Raw genomic sequence first — 9,185 nt, 5'->3', positions numbered from 1 at the left:
CCATAGCTGACTTCTTTTGCAGAGTGCATGGTCCAAGTTCATCAGACTGGTACAGGAGTCACAGACTTGGAACAAACATTTACACTGTAAAGTGCCAGGGCATGTGCTATACTTATTCCAAATGAAGGCATAAAACATGAGAGATATGGAGATTGCACCTTGAAACTCATCAGCAATCATTCTTCCCAGTTGGTCTCTCTCTCTCTTTGAGATCTGCTGTACAGGGATTACAGGAGGTTGATGTTATGCCAAATTCAGATCCTTACACTGCTTGCATATAATATATATTTAATAATGTATTAATGTTTTCTGAGATGCATTGATCCAAGTCTTTTATAGCTGCCTGGAGTTGAACCTAAGGACTCTTTATTAAATAAATATATTACATCAGGGGCCACAATGACGTGTGCTGGCCCCTGCAGAACCAATAGCTCAGTACTGCAGTACTAGGGTCTGAATAGCTATCATTCTCCCATGAAGGATAATTAATTTAGTTTGCAATGTGCAAAAAGAAAGCAGCAAGAATCTATATACACAATAGACCCATTCTGTAGAAAGCAGCACATCGACTTTGCTGGAAAATTATCACCTGCACCTCTCATTCCTTGTGTCACTTATGTGACCTCTAAGGCTGTGTTTGGTTCTCACCGAAGAACATTTCACACCAGACTTTCAGGTCACAGATAATGTGAAAGATGGCAATAGCAACTCTTGGGTGCTGGAAAGGCACGTGTACACAGGGCCGAGAAATCTCTGCCAGGAAAACTGCTTTAAACTTTCTTTTTCACTCTAAAAAGACTTATGGGCAAATCTATAAAACGCAGGCATGGCAAGGCACATATGCTTTGTACGTTGTGTGAAGAATTCAGTACTGGTGGTGACCTCCCTCCACTTATCTTAACCCCAATATGATAAGCCTGTTATGTAAACTAGACAATAGACCTATTTTATTTGCTCCCAACTGATCTTGTAAATATACCATAAAATGCATTTTGTTATATCTGTTTATGCTGAAAAATATCTGCTAAAAAATGTTTTTGGATTTACATATACTTTAATCCTGAGAAACTTACCTTGCCCTTACACTAAACCCATAACCTAACCCTTAAACCCTTTCCTTCTCCCAGTCCTCTGTAGAATAGTTGTCCAGCTATGGTTCCATACCTTCATCAAATGACTGCCAGCAATCAACCCATTTCCTGTGACCCTGAGGTGCATCATGAAGCCACTCTGGGCCAACAGAAAACTTCACTTACATATTTACTTTAGATTTATGTTTTGTTGCAAGAGAAGCCGCTGGGAACCATTCAACCTGGAGGACTAATGGCTTCTTTTGGTGGAATTACTGTGGGAGACAGTTATGTCTTAAAGGTAACGTATGCAGCCTGACCTGTTTGTTTTTTTATTTCTTACCTGCCTGGGGGTCCATTAAATAAATGGTCAGAGTTGAGCAGGTGGAGGGAGCTCCAAATATTATGCAATATAAAGAGGACCTTACCTGGAGCTGAAATTTAACATTGAAGGTAACCTGTACTTTGTACAAGTTCAAATATATGACCCCAGCTGCAGGGTAAAGGTAAGAAGGATACTTTTCACTCTAAAACTTTATCTAATACTGACCCTCCTCATCTTATTATAAACCTAGCTTAATTCTATAGCTAGGACACTATCTGCATGGAGTTTGCAGGTTCTCCCCGTGTTTGTGTAGGTTTCCTCTGGGTACTACAGTTTCCTCCCGCATTCCAAAAACATTTCCCGTTTCCCGGTGACATCGGTACATGCGTCGGTGCAGCCGGGACTTAACAGTGGGAAATTCAAATCATTTTGTATTGGTTTCAATACATTGTATCGGGTCCAATACAAAGAAATTTTCATATAATAATATTATTATTATATTATTTATGCTACTATACAGTTACATTACATGTAAAATGTTTTTTTTTTTTAACAGATTTTTGTTTTTTCTTATTTAAAGTTTATTATTACATTTATTAAATATTAGTGAGTTATGCCTAAGAATTACAGCCTACAATGGAAAATAAATTTCTATGCAAAAAATTGTATTGCTTTTTGCATGGAAATTTGGACGGAATTAGACCGCTATGGAGGTTAAATGATAGACTTGATGACAAAAAAAATCAACGCCAACTTTAAACAGTCATGCATCAAATGCAACAGTAAAATTACTCTGAAATCACCTGTGTAATCCTAAAACTGGGAACAAAAGCCAGATAGGGCGTTGCAGAATGTTGGATGTCCAGCTGAACCCATGTGGGGCAAGACCTCCATATGAATCTATGGGTGAACCATCAATCAGATCAGTGATATGCTCTGGACAATTGGACAGAAAGAAGCACAGCAGGAATTCCAATAATAAGGACATTTGGAAGCAAAACCATATAGAAAAAATATTTGGAGCAGCCATCAATGAATTATGTTCCAATGTTACCTATGGAGGGAACTCTGCTAGCTCATATCACTCACAACCAAACCTCCGTCAGAGTAGATTTGTGTTTTTCTCTCATCTTACAGGTGGGCCGAGCTTGGAAATACAGATCTGTCACTGCCCCTGAGGATTATGGGAAGCCAGTGAGTGATTCAACTTTTTTTATTTAAATTGGGGTATTATAAATTGGGGTATTATTTTATTGGGGTATTTGCCTTTAAAATATACAAGACAGAAGAACAAACATATTTTTGTAGTGTAGGAGAAGCAGTAATTACCAAACTCTGATAAAGAGTCATCTGTTACGCTTCGCTGATCTTAACTTTTGGAAGATTTATTTGTTTGTGTGAAGCATACAGAAAAGCTCCTTCAGCACTTTGTTCCTGAACATCGGAATAAACATACTTTAAAATTTCACCTGTTTGGCAAATCCTGTCCCCTTTCCCCAAGTAATTGTACTTGATAAATGCACGCTCCTTTCTTCTGTGTTGTAGCAGAATCTGTGATTTGATAGGTTTGATTTCTTATTTCTTATTGTATGAAAACCCCCAAAACTACTTATATATATTGTTGAAATGTCCCCCAATGTTATATCTGTTAGGTCCACAAATTACAGTTGATCCTTCCAGACTCTATCATGGAGAAGAGGGAAAAAAAGAGAAGGAGGTCTTTAGTCCTAATATTTATCCTGTGTGCTGCTTTATTCAGCTCCTAGATTGTAAGCTCTTCAGGGCAGGGCCTCTGTGTCACTGTCTGCATCTGTCTGTCATTTACTAACCTTATTTATGTACAGCACTGCGTAATATGTTGGTGCTACATAAATACTGTTTATTAAAATTTATAATAAAAATAATAACCAACAACGCTTGTTCTACATAGCTTTAATATGATCAGTGAGTATTGTGACTCTAAGACAGAAAGTGTGAAATTGGCAAGAAAAAAAAGGAGAAAAGGCATGAAAGAAGGAAATGAATGCAGTCACACATTTAATGAATCGTAAACTGTCCTATATTTAGGACAGTTTATTTTTCTTGGGTTTAGACACACTTTAAGGCACAGCCATCATAAAACATTTTATAGAAATGTAAGGGAATAGTGATTTGGGGAACCCAGCATTGTACCAAAAGTTTTTGGAATCACTTACTACCATGAGTATGATGCGTAACCCTAAGGATATCTAAACCCCTAAAGGATATCAAAAAACAAAAGTGTAACTTATTGCAGGTGACCAGAATATTGGCTGCATTACTTTTCCCTTTAAAAGATATTTCTTGCAACTGCATCTGGCAATGCTGCAGAAAAAGTTTTAAAAAATCCTTGTTTTTAAAATACAACATGCAGCTTTTGCTATAATACCCCCTCAACACGTTCCCCTACAGAAGATTAGATTACAATAGATGGGACCCCTGTACTGGGCAGAATAAGGGCCAGTACCATTGGGACCAAGTGAGATTGAACTGCCAGGACAGGATTTGTCTATGCCCATCTTATATTTCTTGTAATTCTTTTTTTTTTTCTAAAGAAAATATTATTTTTTTGTATAAGATGTCTGCTCATTTACAGCCAGTAGGTGATGCTCTCAGCATTCTTTTAAATTAGCCCGTAATGCTTTTCTGAATTTACTTAATTGGTTACAGAGCTCAATAGCTTTAGAAATTAATCCAAGCAAAGACTCCTCCCATTTTTTTAAATTTTAGACAAGGACCCTCTGCTGTGCTCTCACTTTTATGAATTAGCATTAATCTGTTAATCTTTTCTTTATAGTTTATGGTTCATATTCTATTCCATAGGAAAATAAAGGAAATAGATAGTAATGGGTATCCATAGTAATAGATGTAAAAAATGTCTACATAAAAATGCATACAAAAATGTTGAACTTTTTGTCAAAACAAGTCCCTGATTATCATTTGTTGTACTGTAAATCATATGTTAAAACCTCTGCTGGGTTTTTATTCCTGTCTGTGTCCTTGTTGGAAAGATTCACCTTCTATACTGATCTTGGTCTATGGAACAGAAAATAATAAAAAATGTAAAATTTTGGAGTTTGTGCAGAAAAAATAGGTGAATCTTTTCTAAAAACATCTTTCTAAGATTTAGCATACGGAACAGATTTATCCATCTCAAACCCCTTCTAACCAAACCTGCAATATGTACTATTTCACCTAAATCTGCCACCCAAAACCCATTTCAGGGGGATAGGAGAACCTACTTTAGCCCTACAGGGGCATCCACTATGGCCGGTCCCTTACAGTCCCTTTGCGCATAGGTCAATGGTGCAGCAACCTACTTTTGGATTTTGAGAAGTTGCCCCCCTTCAATCTGGACAGCCAATACAAAGTTCTATGTCACTACCCCAAGATAAAGTCCCCCCTCCAAATAAAACAAAAGAAGGACGGGATCATGTGACTACTGATTCTAATAATAGGGCTTTTATATTGCATTTATTTATCCCAACAATCAGTTTGGGAAAGAATAGTATTCACCCTGAGATCAGCTTTATCATTTCCTTCTCTAAATATAAAAAACCCTTTTGGCTTTAGATAAACTTTACCAACATATTTCCTGCTTACACTACTTGCCAATAATTTCAGAGATTGCTTCAGGACAATGTCTGGTATATACAATAGTGATAAGTGTGTGACTCAGAGCGGGGACTGATAAATCAGGTGAGGAGAAACTTGATGGACAGGTTTGTCTTCCAACATCTGACATTTATAATAAAATCATTGTATTATAAGTGGAATCTGACTCCTGAATCACCGAACTGAGAAGTCTTATAAACTAGTTTCAAAGTGACCCTGGTATTATTATTATCTTGTATTTATAAAGCGCCAACGGATTACGTGGCGTTTTACAAGGTCCATAGTCATGTCACCAACTGTCCCTTACAATTTAATGCAGTGGTCACCAACCAGTGGTCCGCGAATTTTGGAGGTCCACAAAAATTTTTTTATTTATTTAGACATTATTTGCAATTTTTTATGTTTATTAATAATAAAACAAAAATAATATTCCAATAAATTCCTATATTCTAAATTAGGATTTTCGCTAAAATTTTCCTAAATTCATGAACTGTACTAGAGACCTAAAAACAAGGGAGGCGCAGCGTGACCTCAGTGTACCCCTAAGTTGTATGAGGCAACCGTTGCCGAGCCGTACACTTCGGTATTGTTTCCACCAGGTGGTGGTGCCATACAAGGATGTAGAAAGTTGCTGCTACATTTTTATGGCACCACCACCTGGCTCCAATGGCAATCTACATTGAAGCTCCACATTTGGTATTTTTACTCCTTTAAGGATTCTTTGAGATTTGCCCTCTCCCTGACACACTCCTGACTCCTCTCTGCAACCCATAAGTCCCCTGAGGTAGCTTATAAAGGCGAAATGTGTCGGACACCGCTACCTACCTTTCAGGATATTTACGTGTTCAAAACATTTGAAATCACCCGAATTGGAGTAACCAGTCCAAATAGACCTCTCCCCACAAAGTGGAATCCAGGGGTTTGAGCTCTATGCAATGGACTGAAACATAGACTTCATACCTTTATGATTTCAATATATGTTTATGTATGTTATATGACTATTTATATAACCTACTTAAGATATAAATTATTTCATTTGAGCCTACAAACTCCAGCCTTTTCCCTAATTTTTCCTTTGTTATTTATATCTTATATGGGGTAGGCTACACACTAACAACCAGTGAAACCATTTAAGGACAGGGTACCTCCAACCTACTCTCTTCTACTATTTAATAGCATCAAATAGATTGACTTTGATAACTATAATTTCTTGTTTGGTCTTAGATTCAAATGAAATAAAACCATAATGAGTGAGATAAAGCAAACAAATATTTTGCATTTCTTTAGTAAAACCAAAGATAATGCAACTAATGATAATAGTAACAATAGTAATACTTCACGTAACCGTGAGCTGATCAATAAATCAGAGCCTCCACAGTCCTTGTCAGCACCATTAGGAAGATTATTATTTTACAAATGTATTTATGTTTTTTAAAAAAATTAATATTAATGGTCCGCGGGACTTAAAATTTTGATTTTAGTGGTCCATAAGGTCCGAAAGGTTGGCGACTGCTGTTCCAATATACATACCATAGTAATGAGTGACTGATGTGGTCTTGAATTAATATAAGGCAAAAAAACAAATGGTGTTCAGTTCTTGTAAGGCCCTGTCCAGCAACAGTTCTCGCCAGACAGCAGTCCCCCAATCCAACACCACACTCTTCACCTATATACCATGCAGCACACGATTGCCCTCAGGACTTAATGCACAAGGGATTGGACTGAGTGCATTAGAAGCTCCAAGCTTTGGGCAGCTCAGTGGTTAGCACTCTGGCCTTTGCAGCTTGGGTCCCAGGTTTAAATTACGGCCAGGACAGTATCTGCATGGAGTTTGCAGGTTCTCCCCGTGTCTGTGTGGCTTTCTTCCGGGGACTCCGGTTTCCTCCCACATTCCAGAAACATGCAGTGAGGTTATTTGGCCACCCACCAATATTGACCTTAGACTGTATTAAACATATGACTTTTGTAAGGACATTTAATTTTGAGCCCCTTTGAGGGACAGCTAGTGACATGACTATGAACTTTGTACATCGCTGCATAATATGTTGGTGATATATAAATACTGTGTAGTTATAGCTAATGAATGACTGGTTCTCTTATTAGAGTGTATTGAGGTGACGCTGGTACTGCAAGTGTCTGTTCTAGATATTTGTGTTTGTGATGGTGGCTGTTATAATCCTACCTTGGCGGAGTCAGTTGAGATATCAGTAAGAATTATGTCTGTAATATTTGCAGTAAATTTAGATGTAATGTCATGTTGACTCTACAATGCGAGTGTAATGTAACTAGAAAAATATATCTTTTTGGGGCCCCATTTGGCATCTGTTCAGAATTTCATCCTAAATGATCTTCACTCGTGGCTGTAGTCAGACCTTCTGATCGTGCCATTTGGTCTCCACACATGGGTGCTTTGCTTTGCTCCATCTCTTAATCTTTTACTTTGTAAATTTTATTTTAAACAAACCCATCATCTCACTGTGGACAGAGGTATTGTTTATATGCACCCCTGAAGAAGCCTATTAAAGGTGAAACGCGTCGGGTAGCGACTGCGATTATATTATATTCTGGCACTGTCTGCTGCTGCTGTGCGTTGTTACCCTTATATGTATGTATACATTTATCTCACTCTGTGAACCTGGAGTCCGACAAAATCTATTGTTTGCATGCCTATAATCCCCCCCTTTTTTCTGTTTGTCCATTTGGTCTTAGGGGAACCCAGTTGACCTACCTGTTTTTTGGGAGGAAACCCCAAACATATTTACCCCATGCACATAGTGTCCTGGCCAAGATTTAAATCAGGCACCCTACTGCTGCAAAGGCTAGCAACTAGGTCACCGTGCCTATATAGAAGGGTGTAAATACTTACCTGTTTGGTACCAAAGCTGCCGAATATAATAATAATTCACCACCTTTTCCAGAATCTGACACTCCTGGAAGTGTCGACAAGGTATCTTGTGTTGTTCAGTTGTTCCCTCCAAATCTCCATGTGACTAGAGGATGGATGGTAGCTAGAATATTTGCTTGGATGGGCAAAGCTAAAACAAATTTTTTTTTCAGTAGGGCCCCACCTTTGCAATGGGGCCCTATCTGAATTACAAAAGGTTAAATGCTCATTTTGTTCCAGAGGGGGGATAGGAATCCGGTTGGAAGGCTGGATGATTGAGGGATGGGGTAAGTTTAAATTGTTTTTTAATGATACCCCAGGCAAAAATGAAGATTTACCCTCACATTGTAGGTTAAGCCCCACTGCATGGGTTTTTTATTTTCCCTCTTATCACAAAGGCTTTAGAAAATTTAGCATAAACTTATGAAACACAGACAGGTAGGTAAATGTATTGCAGAGTAGCTGTGTTGTTGCATTTGCAAAACTGACACCAAAGGAAGTGTCAAATTTGTGGTACCCCCCTCTCTGGTAAATGGTTCCTCCCACTGACCCCTCATCATACAGTGCAACAGAGGTCAGCGGGAAAAAACACTGCAACAGAGAGCAACAGGGGGAGCGTGTTGTTTTTTAAAACAATTTCTCTTGGCTGTAGACTGTAGTTTACGTATAGGAAACTTTTATTTCAGAGACGTGCTTTTTTGGCCTCAGCTGTATTTTCTACAAATATCATGGGTAGAAAACACATGTTCAGTACCAGCACCAAAAGAGTAAATGGTCAGCACTTTCAGAACCAACAATGTTCAAGAACAAGTCTCCCGGTTGCCCCAGGTAACCATAAACACTTGGCAGCTTCCTTTGAGCGTGTTGCAGTCACGTGCTCACATGCATCTTATCCCAGGGCAGCTGCCGTGCGCGTCCTCCTGTTACTATGCAGCAGACAGCACGCGTTCCCGAGCAACCAGCCAAGCACGCGACCGCGCACTACCCCCCTCCTCTTTTCTAAATCAGCGCGATTCCCACGTGACTTTCCTAGGGATCCGAAGTTGTCTCCACCCCTTTCTGCTGATTGGTTTAATGTAGGTCAGCCACTCCTCTTCACGTGACAGAACAACAATCTGACGCCGCGCTTGGTGCAACGTGACCTGAAAAACCGGCTAAATCTTTTGGTTGTCGCTTGACTGAGTTGTGAAAAGCATAAACGGGCGGGCAGATTTAAAATTAACCCATTAGCTTTAAATTCTGTTATAAATGATTATAAAATATTAATATTATT

The sequence above is a fragment of the Pyxicephalus adspersus genome, chromosome 3 (assembly GCF_032062135.1).
Source record: "Pyxicephalus adspersus chromosome 3, UCB_Pads_2.0, whole genome shotgun sequence".
Classification (NCBI taxonomy): Eukaryota; Metazoa; Chordata; class Amphibia; order Anura; family Pyxicephalidae; genus Pyxicephalus; species Pyxicephalus adspersus.
This window is presented reverse-complemented; position numbering follows the sequence as displayed.